General features: G+C 40.0%; 1 pseudogene; it reads left to right on the top strand.

The window, feature by feature from the left end:
* The first annotated feature begins 9,931 nt into the window (after nt 1–9,931).
* On the top strand, nt 9,932–12,464 carry LOC128292677 (uncharacterized; annotated as a pseudogene).
* The last annotated feature ends 2,774 nt before the right edge of the window (nt 12,465–15,238 follow it).

Genomic DNA, 15,238 nt, shown 5'->3' with positions numbered 1-15,238 from the left:
GACCGATTGGCTGCCCAAGACAAATTAAGGTTGTTCACACCCACCCAATTATTCCTTTCACACCAAGGGTTGTTCAGTTTTGTTTGTTCACACATGTGTGGCTGTTCAAATCGGTTTGTTCACATTCTAAGACTATTGAAGTGCTTTAGACAGCTCCTTAATCACATGAACATTCGGCTGAATCAAGCAGCAGCATTAATTCCAAATTCAAGCATTTGGCCAAACCTATTGATAGCATTTCAGCTCCCAAACAATTCATTCAATTTTTCTATTGAATCAAGGCATCTAGAAGCTGCCCCTTACCATTCTCCATGCACAAGAAACTTCAAGGAAGCTTCATAAAAAATTCTGGAATTTTCAACAACCATTTAGCTACCTCAAGAGCCTATTCGGCTATCCCTTGCATTCACTATAAATTGTGGCTTGTGTTACTTTGAAAAGAACTTTTTGGACTTTTGTTAATGTTATGCTGCTGAATTTGTTAGGCAAAACATTTCTCAAATTTCGTTCAAAGATTCGATTGGCTTCCTAGCGTTCTAGTGTGTCAACCGTTGTTCTTTGTCGAAACCGAACTTATCACTACTCGTAGTGTGGTGTTCAAACATACCGAGGTTCCTATCTTGTTAGATAGTGGGTCAAGGTTTTCCTTTACCAATTCCAAACCGAACTAAAAGAGCTTATAAACAACGGGTCGATACCAAATCGGTTTTGGTTCTTGTTTGCACTTTTTGTTCAACCCCATTTCTCCATTTACCAATTGTACCTAAATCGACCATTCCATTCGTACCATTTCATAATACCATTTCGTTCTTACCCTTCATACCATTACATCCATTTCTTCAATTCCCCCTTACCTAATTGAACCAATTCATTCATCCACACCTATTCGGACTTTAAACCCGAACTTTCAAATTCCTCTTACCTATTCTAATTCGAACCCAGAACCAATATCCTTCTTTCCTTCATCCGACCTTTTTTTTTTAATTAAACCTAACGTAACTTCTTGTTGACGATCGAGCACATTAATACGACTCGACTCTTCCGAGGCGGATCGTATCACAAACTTTCTATAAAAGCTTGCCAACCCGTAAAACTCCTTAATTGGCTGATGTTTGTTGGTCACAGCCACTCATTGATTGCTTTGACTTTTTCTTGATCAACTTGTGATACGAGCTCGCCTCGTCTTGAGTGGAGTCGTATGTAGATTGCCTGATCGTCTACGAGAAGAAGTTGATGAGTATGGAATGGAGAAGTGATTCCGAGTTTGAAAGAGACTTGGATGTCAAAGTTTAGGTTCGAGAATGGTGATTAAGTTTAGGTTTAAGAAAGAAAGAAGTTGGGATAGTTGGTAGGTTGTTTATGGTTCGGGAAAGAAACGAAATTCGGTTGAATTGGAATATTTGGGAAATGGACGAAATATGGTATGGTTGGTCCTAAGAACAAGTTGAACTGATATTTGCAAATATCGACCCGAAACTTATTAGTTCTTAAGAAGGGATGGTTGAAACGAAATGGACCTCGACCCAATATCTAGGCAGATAAGAACCTCGGTATAAAAGGTTTTGAACGCCACACTAAAACTAGTGATAAGTTCGGTTTTGTGAAAGAATTAGGTTGACGCCACTACTAGGTAGATAAGCCAATGAAAATCTTAAATGAGACTTAGAGAAGAAATTCTTACAAGAATAAAAGTTCGGCTATATAAAATTTGGCAAAAAGTCCCTTTACAAGAAATAAACAAACTATTTATAGCTATTGCAAAGGCTAGCCGAATAGCCATTTTAGGTAGCTAATTAACCTTTTGTTTTCTTCCTAATTAAGCCAGAAAATTCCAGATTTATTTAGGAAGTTTCCTTGAAGCTTCTTGGCTTTGGAGAACTCATTGGACGGCATTCTAGAAGCATTTGTTCAGCTGGAATTAATGGCACGTTTTGGGAGCTGAAATGCATATTTAAATTCGGCATTGGAACTTGGGAGCTTAATTAAGATGATGCTTGGAAGAGTTGAATGGTCTTAGCATTTAAATGAGCTCCTTGAGTAGTTGGCCGGCCATAAAGTCTGAAAACAAATAATGGACAGCTCCTCAATATGAACGCATGGTCGTTGGTGTGAAAGTCTTGAACGTCAGCTTCGAAAATTGAGTAGCCACGTTGGGGAAGTAACCATCAGCTGATGGTGAATGTTTCATTGACCGAACCATCATGGATTTTGGGAAAACTAATTCAGCAACTTTAATTTGATTAAATGTCATCCCATGCATTGCACCTTCACACACAAATTAATTCAGCACATTAATTAATTTAAACACATTAATTTCGGCTGCTTAAGACACATTTAAAACTTGTAGTAGCTAAGACAATTTAATTATGCAAGGTTAAGACATGTATTAAATCAGCTGGAACTTAGACAAATTTAATAGCAAAAATCGGCTAGGCAAATTTAATGAGCAACTAAAACCGGTCTTAAACTTGACAAATTAATTAGCTAATAAATTAAGCTAGTTTAAGACACCATTATACCTATTTATAAAGTCCAGATTATGAAAAATTAATTATTAAGACCTAATTAACTAATTTAGCTAACAGCAAATTAAATGATTTTATTCCAGCAAATTAAACGAAAAAATAAAATAAGCAGAAAACAGGCTTTTAAGCTAAGTTGAGCTGATTTGAGCTTGAAGGAGAATGCATGGGTCGCTCGGCTTGCTGATCCAAGAGCTTTCGATAAGTCCAGCAACGGTTTCACCCCAAACTCTATCAACTAAGGCTGTTTTTGCGTCTTTGAATCTCTTTGCTCAAGCTCAGGTAATCGGTCCTACGGGCAACTCAAGAGTATCTACATTGGCAGCTGGCAACTCGGGAGGTGTGGTTGTATCATTCCCCCTCTCTTCGAAGCGATTTGCCCCCAAATCGTCACCTATATCATAAAAAGAAAGATCAGCTACATTAAAGGTAGCACTTACATTGTACTCACCTGGGAGATCAAGTTTATAAGAATTATCATTTATTCGTTCCAAAACTTGAAACGGTCCATCTTCTCTCGGTAACAACTTTGACTGCCGCTGAGTCAGAAACCTTCGGTAACAACTTTGACTTCCGCTAAGCCGGAAACCTTTCTTTTAGCATATGAACCCACACCCAATCTAGGGGTTCAAATATGACTTGTTTTCGCCCTTTGTTGGCCTTGCGCACATATTGCTCCGTCCTAGCCTCGATATTAGCTTTAACCTTTTGATGCAATTGTTTCACATAGTCCGCTTTCTTCTTGGATCTACATTAATAATTTGATCGTTAGGTAATGGAATTAAATCAAGAGGAGATAAAGGATTAAAACCGTAAACTATTTCAAATGGAGAGAATTTAGTAGCAGAGTGAACGGTTCAGTTATAAGCAAACTCTATATGAGGCAGACATTCCTCCCACGATTTGAGATTTTTGCGGACAATGGTTCATAGTAGAGTGGATATTACACGGTTCACCACCTCAGTTTGTCCATTCATTTGGGGATGACATGTCGTGGAGAATAAGAGCTTCGTGCCTAGCTTGCTCCAAAGTGTCCTCCAAAAATGGCTAAGAAATCTTGCATCGCGGTCGGACACTATCGTCTTCGGAATTCCATGCAACCCGACAACTTCTTTAAAGTAAAGGTTAGCAATATTACAGGATCATCAGTTTTTAAACAACCAATAAAATGTGACATTTTTGAAAATCGATTTACTACAACAAAAATGGAATCTTTTTCGGCTCGAGTTCGCTGTAGACCTAAGATAAAATACATTGAAAGATCAACCCAAGGCCCTTCAGGAATAGGCAAAGGCATGTACAACCCATGTGGGTTAACCTTTGATTTTGCCTTCTTACAAACCAAACATCGCGAACATATTTTCTCGACATCCCGTTTCATCCGTGGCCAAAAGAAGTGTTCTTGCAGCATGGCCAAAGTCTTTGCAATGCCAAAATGGCCCATGAGGCCACCACCAGGTGCCTCGAGTACAAGCAACTCTTGCAGGAAACTTTGCAGGATACAGAGCTTACCTTCTCAAAAAAGGAAGCCATCGAACCTAAAAAACTTATCAACAGCAGCATGTTCAAACAAATATACATCCCCAAAATCAGCATCAGAGTTATACAAATCTTTCAAAAATGCAAAACCAAGCAGTTTTGAATCCAAATGATTTAACAAAGTATAAAGACAAGATAGTGCATCGGCCACAATATTTTCCTTACCTTTTTTATACCGTATAACATAAGGGAAGGATTCAAGAAATTCTACCCACGTTGCGTGCCTTTTGTTGAGCTTGCGCTGGCCTTTGATGTGCTTGAGCGATTCATGGTCCGAATGGATGACAAACTTCCTTTGGCCACAAATAATGTTGCCACGTTTCCAATGCCCGGATCAAAGCGTACATTTCCTTATCGTATGTGGGATAATTCAATGGTGCACCACTTACCTTTTCACTAAAATACGCCACGGGCTTCCCTTCTTGGGTTAACACAGCACCAATCCCGATACCTAAGGCATCACATTCAATTTAAACATTTTGTCAAAATCAGGTAATACGAGTAATGGGGCATTAGTTAAATGATCTTTAAGTGAAATAAAGGATTTTTCTTGCTCCTCGCTCCAAAAGAAGGCAGAATTCTTTTTGATCACACTCGTGAGGGGTGAGGTCAATGTGCTGAAATTTGGAACAAAGCGACGGTAAAAACTTGCCAAGCCATGGAAACTTCGTACTTGACTTATGCTGGTTGGTCTAGGCCACTCTTGGATGGCTTTCACCTTTTCTTGGTCAACTTGAAGTCCTTGTGAGCTGACAACAAATTCTAGGAAAATGACTTTGTTAGAACAAAATGTGCATTTCTTAAGATTGGCATATAAAGTTTCCTTTTGCAACACATCAAGAATAGCTCGTAGAACACGGTTCATTAAACACATAAAGGTACTAGGAGCGTTAGTAAGACCAAATAGCATTATCAACCACTCGTACAAACCGTGTTTAGTTTTAAACGCTATTTTCCACTCATCTCCCTTGTGCATCCGTATTTGATGATAACCGCTTTTGAGGTCGATTTTGGAGAACAGCTGAGCACCACTTAGTTCATCGAGCATATCATCTAGGCGCGGTATTGGATGACGATACTTTATTGTGATTTTGTTCACGGCGCGACAGTCAACGCACATGCGCCAAGTCCCATCCTTCTTCGGCACCAACAAAACCAAAACAGCGCATGGAATAAGGCTCTCACGGATGAATCCCTTTTCAAGGAGTTCATTCACTTGTTTTTGCAGCTCCTTGGTCTCCTCGGGATTGCTAGATAAGTAGGTCGGTTTGGTATATGATGTGATCGCGCCCCATGGTTCAGCTAGTTCGAGCGAGGATTCTATGGTGCTACCACAAGGTCCTGTTACTCGAGCTCAAGCCAAGAAGTTTAAGGAGTCCATCACAGCTTTTGTAGCTCAACTTTGGATGGAAACGCCATTAGGACGCTCTGAGAAAGCTAATTCCAGTTCCTTGAACTCACCATGCAACTACTCGCAAGTCCGGCTCAACTCATCGAGCTCGCCACCAGTTCACTTCAGTTCCCACTGGGTCCAGCTCACTACCACTCATGGGTCCAAGTCCAGCTCGATTTTAGCTCATGAGTTGAATTCTATCTCATGAAGACTACTTTGACTTCATTTGACTGCTATTAAATTTTTATTTAATAAGTTCATTAATTAGTTAATTAATAAACCACATATTAAATTTAGTTCACATTTGTTTTATTAAATATGTCTTAAAAGTGTTTATTGATATTAATTAAATTGTCATAACCGAATTTAATGTTTACATTTGTGTTCACATTAGCTTGAATTAATTCTGTTCACATTTTCTTGTAGAAACTCAATGGATGTATGGAGCTTGAAGCAACATGTCTTTTGGAGGGTGCATGGACGGCTAAGGTGCATGGATACTCAAGATGCATGAATCGGTGGAATGCATGAATGGCAAGGTACATTAATTCCAAAGGTTCATGAATGACCAAGAGCCATGAATGTTGTGCTACCTCTTCATCTACACAAGTGACTATTCGGTCAAAGGGACATAATACATGTATGAGATGGTTGGCCGAATGACTTCCTCCATGAACCTCTACATTCCGTTCACATTGTGTTCACACAACAAGTCCTTTTGGTTCACCATGTTCACACCTATGGACTCTTCAGGTTACGGCATTGATATGATCCGCCTCAGGGTGAGTCGAGTCGTATGTGAGTTTGCCCGATTGATACGATCACGGCTTCCCATAAGCCAAGTCCAAGCCGAGATCCGATAGTGCTACCTCAAGGGCCGATCACAAGGGCTCGTGCAAAACAATTTAAAGAAGCTGTTATAGCTTTAGTTCAGCATGTGTGGGATGATGTCAATGCTAGACCTATTGATACGATCACGGCTTCCCATAAGCCAAGTCCAAGCCGAGATCCGATGATGCTACCTCAAGGGCCGATCACAAGGGCTCGTGCAAAACAATTTAAAGAAGCTGTTATAGCTTTAGTTCAGCATGTGTGGGATGATGTCAATGCTAGACCTATCGAACCAGTTAGTGGCCATTTTGGAAATCCATGCTGAACTTTTCTACAAGTTCATTTCAGCTCACCAAGCTCACCTTCAGTTCAAGTTAACTCCCATGTAGCTCCACACCAGCTCATTAGCTCGGAACCAGCTCATTATCAGTTCATGAGTTTAGGCCCAGCTCGGTCCAGCTCGGGTTTAGCTCATGAATTAACCATCAGCTCATGGAGTTCACTTTGAATTCATTTGACTACTATTGACTTTTTAATTAATAAGTTCAATAATTAGTTAATTAATATCCTACATATTAAATTTAGTTCACATTAGTTATATTAAGTATGTCTTAAAAGTGTTTATTGATGATAATTAAATTTGTCATAACCGAATTTAATGTTGATATTTGTGTTCATATTAGTTTGAATTAATTATGTTCACATTTCTTGTAGGAACACAATGGACATAAGGAGATTAAAAGCAAGCATGAATCTTGAAGGTGCATGGACGGTTGGGGGCTTGAATCTCTTAGGTGCATGTTCGCCAAGTGCATGTTTGACCATATTCAATGTCTTTAAGGTTCATGAATGTTTCCATTCATGTATGGTGTGCTATCTCTTCATTCTCCAAGGTGACCATTCGCCAAAGGGCACTCACACATGCATGAAGATAGCTTGGCCAATTAGCTTCCCATGACTCTCCTTAATTGTTCACACCTATGTTCACATGGCAAGACCATTCGGTTCACCTTGTTCACACTAGAAGACTCTTCAACATTCGGTTTCACACACATGATGGCCTTTGGAGTGTCCACAATTAATTCATACTTTTTGGCCAAACATTGCTTCATTTAACAAGGTTGGCCGAATCTACAAGTGACCATTGGATATCATGCATTCACTTTGAGTTTTTCTTAAGCATGAAGATGCATTCATCCACCATTCCCAAAACCGAATCTGGTCATGCATATTAAGAGTTATTTTTCTAGAATTTTCTTTTAATTAATGTGTAAGTATGAAAGGCCATTCGGCTACCTAGACTTAGGCTTATAAATACATGTTCAATTTCCATGTAAAGGACTTTTGAAACTTTTGTTAATGTTATGCTGCCAAAATCGTGAGGCAAACTTTTCTTATATTTCGTTCAAAGATTCGTTTGGCGTTCCTAGCGTTCTAGTTGTGTCAACCGTGTTCTTTGTCGAACCCGAACTTATCACTATACGTAGTGTGGCATTCAACATACCGAGGTTCCTATCTTGTTAGATAGTGGGTCGAGGTTTCCCTTACCAAACCTATAACCGAACTCAAAAGGCTAAATCAACGGGTCGATACCATTTCGGTATTTGGTTCTTGAAAGTACCTTTAGTAGTTCAAACCCGTTCTTTCTTCTTTACCTAATCGAACCTAAACCGACCAATTTGTTCATACCATTTTGTTCATACCCTTTCGTTCCTACCATTCCATTTGTACCCCTCTTTCTACTCTGACTATACCTTCAACTCAACTAATCCTAACGTAACTTCTCGTAGACGATCGGGCAATCTACATACGACTCGACTCTTCTCGAGACGGTTCGTATCATCTGGTATTAGAGCTACCTAAAACGAGAAGCTTAGACGTTCGAAACAAAGCATTCCCGAGGTAGGTTCAGAAAAAAAAAGTATAGAAAAAAAAAATTTTGTATACCGAAGTTTTCTTATTTCGATTAGTTTGTTATTGTGGCTATAAAAACAAAAATCTACACAGCTGAAGAAAAAAAAATCGTGTACAAAAGTGATTTTATTGTATTTAGCTTGTCGATATAGTACAACAAAAAAAAGTTATACAAGTTCAAAAAAAAATTCAAAAAAAAAATTCGAAAAAAAAAAATCAAAAAAAAAAGAAAAAGAGTGATTTATGCAAATCAATTGATACTTGATCGTCAAGCTTTGATCTGATATAGTTCCCGACCCTTCTTCTATTCTACTCAGCTTAATTCGCCACATTTTTTTTTTACCGAATTCCCTATTCTTTCAGCCTACCCTATATCGAATACATCAATCACTTGCTATCCCTTTTGAACCGACCACCTAGACCAAGGACCGAGCCTTAACGAATCTGCTTACGAAATTACGAGAAAAGTCAAGAGAGGTAAAAGGCAAGAGAGCGTGAGCGCATTCGAGGGGAGGTAAAAGCCGAACTAAGAGTGTAAACACTAGTGCGAGTGTCATCAAGCTTCTTTCTTTCTGAGCGGATTGAGAGGATTTGTTTGTGAGGCTATCTTAAACGAATAGATGTCCCAAAATAGTGGACAAAACATGGAAGAACAACAAGGGCGACAACCCGTCAGAAACGTACCAGATTTGCAAATGCAAGCCCTTTTGCGTGAGATGGAACGATTACTTGATCGAAGGCTTAATCCTCTTGAAGATCGACTCTACCAAGTTGAGGCCCAAAGACAACGCGATGAATATCCTGAAGTTGCTAGGCAAAGACGTGAAGGGCCCGATCAACGACGAAGACAACCAAGGGTTCAAGATGATGTTGTTAATGAAAATAGTGAAGATGAAAGCGATCACGGGTCTAACATAAGCCTAGAAAGGAGACGTCCCCAAAACCGTGGACAAGTAGATCGAAGGCGGGAAGATGATGACTTGAAAAATATCAAACTCTCCATTCCTCCTTTCCAAGGTAAATCGATCCGAGGCGTACCTTGAGTGGGAGAAGAAAATCGAACTAGTGTTGAATGTCATAACTACTCTCGAAAATAAGAAAGTCAAACTCGCCGCAATTGAGTTTTCAGATTACGCAATGATATGGTGGGATCAGTTGACCACTAGTCGGAGGCGTAACGGGGAGCATCCCATTTCCACTTGGACCGAAATGAAAGCGGTTATACGACAACGATTCATTCATCCTACTATCATCGGGAGTTGCATCAAAAACTCCAAAATCTCATCCAAGGGACGAAGAGTGTGGAAGATTATTATAAAGAAATGGAAGTGGCTATGATCCGTTCCGATATACAAGAAGATCGAGAAGCCACAATGGCTCGCTTTCTAGCGGGACTTAATCGAGAGATTGCAAATGTCATAGAACTGCAACATTACATTGAGGTTGTGGACATGGTCCACATGGCTATCAAAGTGGAGAAGCAGTTGAAGCGAAAAGGTACCACCCGAGCCTATCCTAACACCAATCCTTCTAAATGGGGCCAAAGCACAAGCAAGGGTTTTCCAACAAATCGAACGAAGGATTCTTCAACAATATCTAGGCGAATAAGCCTATTGCCGAGTCAAGTAAAGGTAAGGCTCCTGAAAGTTCCACCGCCCGTTCAAGGGACATAAAGTGCTTCAAGTGTCTTGGTCGTGGACATTTAGCGAGTCAGTGCCCGAATAGACGTACCATGGTGATCAGGGCTGAAGGTGAGATTGAAACGGAGGACGAGGAAGAGAATGATCCTGAATCAAATTCTGAAGTTGAGGAGGACTTAGAACAACCCGTTGAAGGTGAGTTGCTCGTCGTCAAGCGAAGCCTAAGTCTTCAAAGTGTGGAAGATGAACAACAACGTGAAAACATTTTTCATTCGAGATGTCAAGTGCAAGGGAAAGTGTGTAGCATCATAATCGATGGAAGGAGTTGGACAAACATGGCAAGCACCCTCATGGTAGAAAAGTTGGGGCTGTCAACCACCAAGCACCCGAATCCATACAAGCTTCAGTGGCTTAACGATGGCGGTGAACTCAAAGTGACAAAACAAGTCCTAGTGTCCTTTTGCATCGGGAAGTATTTTGATGAAGTATTATGCGATGTAGTGCCGATGCACGCGGGCCATTTACTTCTAGGACGACCATGGCAGTTCGACCGACGGGTGATGCATGATGGTTACACTAATAGATACTCCTTCAAACATCTTGGCAAGAACGTGACACTTGCACCCCTCACTCCGAAGCAAGTGTACGAGGATCAACAAAAACTTAAACTTTCAGTGGAACAAGCGAGAGAAAAAGAAAAGAGTGCAAAAGAGAAAATTAAGGAAAAAGAGAGAGAAAAGACTAAAAATGTGAGAGAAAATGAAAAGAAACAAAAACAAGTAAAAAGTGGAGAGGAAAAAGAAAGTGGAAAAACGAGTGTGTTTGCGAGGGTTAGTGATATCCGGCGAGCGATGTTTTTGAGACAGCCTATGTATGTATTTGTGTACAAGGAGGCATTGTTGAATACTAACGAATTACCTGAAAACTTGCCTGCTTCTGTATTGTCTTTGATTCAGGAATTTGAAGACATATTTCCGGACGAAATACCAAGTGGGCTGCCCCCTATCCGAGGCATCGAACATCAAATAGACTTAGTACCCGGAGCTGCACTACCCAACCGTCCTGCTTATCGGAGTAATCCCGAAGAAACGAAGGAATTGCAAAAGCAAATTTCTGAACTCCTAGACAAAGGATACATCCGAGAGAGCTTAAGTCCCTGTGCGGTGCCGGTGCTGCTTGTACCCAAGAAAGATGGGTCGTGGAGGATGTGCGTGGATTGTCGTGCCATCAACAAAATCACTATCAAGTATCGACACCCGATACCCCGTCTTGACGACATGCTTGACGAATTAAGTGGAGCCCAGATTTTCACGAAAATCGATCTTAAAAGTGGCTATCATCAAATACGAATGGGAGAAGGCGATGAATGGAAGACGGCCTTCAAAACGAAATTGGGTTTGTACGAATGGCTGGTAATGCCATTCGGCCTTACAAATGCTCCCAGTACTTTTATGAGATTGATGAACCATGTATTACGTGCGTTTATTGGTAAATTTTGTGTTGTATACTTTGACGATATCTTGGTCTGATAAAACTTTAGAGGAGCACGTACCACATTTCTGAGCGAGTGTTGGAAACTTTACGAAAAGAGGTATTGTATGCTAATCTCAAAAAGTGTTCATTTTGCACTGATAAAGTTGTGTTTTTAGGTTATGTCGTGAGTGCCAACAGTTTGGAGGTGGATCAAGAAAAAGTTCAAGCGATTCAAGAATGTCCGCGTCCGACGAACATTAGCCAAGTTCGAAGCTTCCATGGATTGGCTAGCTTCTACCGTCGATTTGTGCCCAACTTTAGTACCATTGCAGCACCCTTAACAAGCGTGATTAAGAAAAACTCCGCATTTCACTGGTCTGAAGATCAAGAACGTTCATTTAATTTGCTTAAGGAATGTCTTGTGAAAGCTCCTCTATTGTCCCTTCCAAATTTTACTAAAACATTTGAAATTGAGTGTGACGCTTCAGGTGTAGGGATTGGGACTGTGTTGACCCAAGATGGAAAACCGGTGGCGTACTTCAGTGAGAAATTAAGTGGCGCTTCCCTCAATTATCCGGTGTACGACAAAGAGATGTATGCCTTGATTCGATCACTTGAAACTTGGCAGCACTATCTAAGACCGAAGGAGTTCATGATTCATTCCGATCACGAAGCACTTAAGTTTATTAAAGGTCAGCATAAACTCAACAAACGACATGCAAAATGGGTCGAGTATTTAGAGTCATTTCCCTATGTCATCAAATACAAGAAAGGTAAAGAAAATGTAGTGGCTGATGCCTTGTAACGAAGATATACCTTATTGACCACTCTTGATTCTAAGTTACTTGGTTTTTATCATATGAAAGAGTTGTATGCTAATGATGAGGATTTTGGAAATATATATGCTGCTTGTGAAAATGGGTCTTTTGAGAAATTTTTCAAGTCTGAAGGGTTTCTTTTAAAGAAAATAGGTTGTGTATACCACAAGGCTCCATTCGAGAGTTACTTGTGTTGGAGGCGCATAGTGGTGGCCTAATGGGACACTTTGGAATAAGCAAGACATTGTCGACCCTCCATGAACATTTTTTTGGCGCGAATGCGAGAGACGTGGAGCGGATCTGTGAACGCTGCCTAATTTGTAAAGCGGGCTAAGTCGAAGGTCCAACCTCATGGACTTTACACACCACTTCCCATTCCCGACACCCGTGGACCGATGTCTCTATGGATTTTATTCTTGGATTACCAAAAACTAAGACAGGGAAGGACTCAATCTTTGTTGTAGTCGATAGATTCTCTAAAATGTCACATTTTATTTCTTGTGCTAAAACTGATGACGCTGTGCATATTGCTAATTTGTTTTTAGGAAATTGTATGTTGCATGGATTACCAAGAATGATTGTTTCCGATCGAGATACAAAGTTCTTGAGTCACTTTTGGCGAGACATTATGGGAAAACTTGGGACGGTTATTGTTTTCAACCACTTGTCATCCCCAAACGGATGGCCAAACCGAGGTGGTAAGGCGAGTTTTGTCAACTTTGTTGCGGCGTTAGTACGAAAAGAACCTCAAGGCGTGGGAAGAATGCTTACCCCACATCGAGTTTGCTTATAATCGCTCTGTTCACTCAAAGAACCAAATTCTCTCCTTTTGAGACTGTCATGGATTTAATCCTCTTACTCCTCTTGATTTATTACCTTTTCCTGTTGATCAATTTGTCCATACAGATGCAAGGAAAAGGCTGAATTTGTCAAGGATTTACATAGGAAAGTTCGAGAGAATATTGAATCTCGAACCGAGTAATACTCCAACGAGCAAACAAAGGACGAAAACGAGTTGTATTTGAACCCGGAGACTGGTGCAGGTGCACATGAGAAAAGAAAGGTTTCAGCTCAACGAAGATCTAAGTTGTTGCCATGAGGAGACGGCCCTTCCAAGTCATCGGCGAATCAATGAAAATTCGTATAAGCTTGACTTACGGTGAGTACAATGTTAGTGCTACTTTTAATGTCTCGACTTGACTCCTTTCGATGTAGATACTGACTTGAGGACAAGTCATTTTCAAGAGGGGGAGGATGATACGATCACGGCTTCCCATAAGCCAAGTCCAAGCCAAGATCCGATGATGCTACCTCAAGGGCCGATCACAAGGGCTCGTGCAAAACAATTTAAAGAAGCTGTTATAGCTTTAGTTCAGCATGTGTGGGATGATGTCAATGCTAGACCTATCAAACCAGTTAGTGGCCATTTTGGAAATCCATGCCGAACTTTTCTACAAGTTCATTTCAGCTCACCAAGCTCACCTTCAGTTCAAGTTAGCTCCCATGTAGCTCCACACCAGCTCATTATCAGCTCACGAGTTTAGGCCCAGCTCGAGTTTAGCTCATGAATTAACCATCAGCTCATGGAGTTCACTTTGAATTCATTGACTACTATTGACTTTTTAATTAATAAGTTCAATAATTAGTTAATTAATATCCTACATATTAAATTTAGTTCACATTAGTTATATTAAGTATGTCTTAAAAGTGTTTATTGATGATAATTAAATTTGTCATAACCGAATTTAATGTTGATATTTGTGTTCACATTAGTTTGAATTAATTATGTTCACATTTCTTGTAGGAACATAATGGACATAAGGAGATTAAAAGCAAGCATGAATCTTGAAGGTGCATGGACGGTTGGGGGCTTGAATCTCTTAGGTGCATGTTCGCCAAGTGCATGTATGACCATATTCAATGTCTTTAAGGTTCATGAATGTTTCCATTCATGTATGGTGTGCTATCTCTTCATTCTCCAAGGTGACCATTCGCCAAAGGGCACTCACACATGCATGAAGATAGCTTGGCCAATTAGCTTCCCATGACTCTCCTTAATTTGTTCACACCTATGTTCACATGGCAAGACCATTCGGTTCACCTTGTTCACACTAGAAGACTCTTCAACATTCGGTTTCACACACATGATGGCCTTTGGAGTGTCCACAATTAATTCATACTTTTTGGCCAAACATTGCTTCATTTAACAAGGTTGGCCGAATCTACAAGTGACCATTGGATATCATGCATTCACTTTGAGTTTTTCTTAAGCATGAAGATGCATTCATCCACCATTCCCAAAATCAAATCTGGTCATGCATATTAAGAGTTATTTTTCTAGAATTTTCTTTTAATTAATGTGTAAGTATGAAAGGCCATTCGGCTACCTAGACTTAGGCTTATAAATACATGTTCAATTTCCATGTAAAGGACTTTTGAAACTTATTTTAATGTTATGCTGCCAAAATCGTGAGGCAAACTTTTCTTATATTTCGTTCAAAGATTTGTTTGGCGTTCCTAGCGTTCTAGTTGTGTCAACCGTGTTCTTTGTCGAACCCGAACTTATCACTATACATAGTGTGGCGTTCAACATACCGAGGTTCCTATCTTGTTAGATAGTGGGTCGAGGTTTCCCTTACCAAACCTATAACCGAACTCAAAAGGCTAAATCAACGGGTCGATACCATTTCGGTATTTGGTTCTTGAAAGTACCTTTAGTAGTTCAAACCCGTTCTTTCTTCTTTACCTAATCGAACCTAAACCGACCAATTTGTTCATACCATTTTGTTCATACCCTTTCGTTCCTACCATTCCATTCGTACCCCTCTTTCTACAATGACTATACCTTCAACTCAACTAATCCTAACATAACTTCTCGTGACTACAAGAAAACAGACTTTTAGCGGTGCTTTTAGCGGCGTTTGAATAGAAAACACCACTAAAAATTGAATAAATCGGGTATTAGCGGCGTTTTTGAAAAAACGCCACTATAAATTGAATATTAGCGGCGTTTTTACGAAAGCGCCGCTATAGGTCTATCTATAGCGGCATTTTTATAAAAACGCCACTAAAGATTAAGCTGAACGACATCGTTTATTGCGAGCTTTG

Source organism: Gossypium arboreum, chromosome 5 (genome assembly GCF_025698485.1).
Source record: "Gossypium arboreum isolate Shixiya-1 chromosome 5, ASM2569848v2, whole genome shotgun sequence".
Lineage (NCBI taxonomy): Eukaryota > Viridiplantae > Streptophyta > Magnoliopsida > Malvales > Malvaceae > Gossypium > Gossypium arboreum.
Note: the sequence above shows the minus strand (reverse complement) of the source record. Positions and strands in the feature narration are given on the sequence as shown.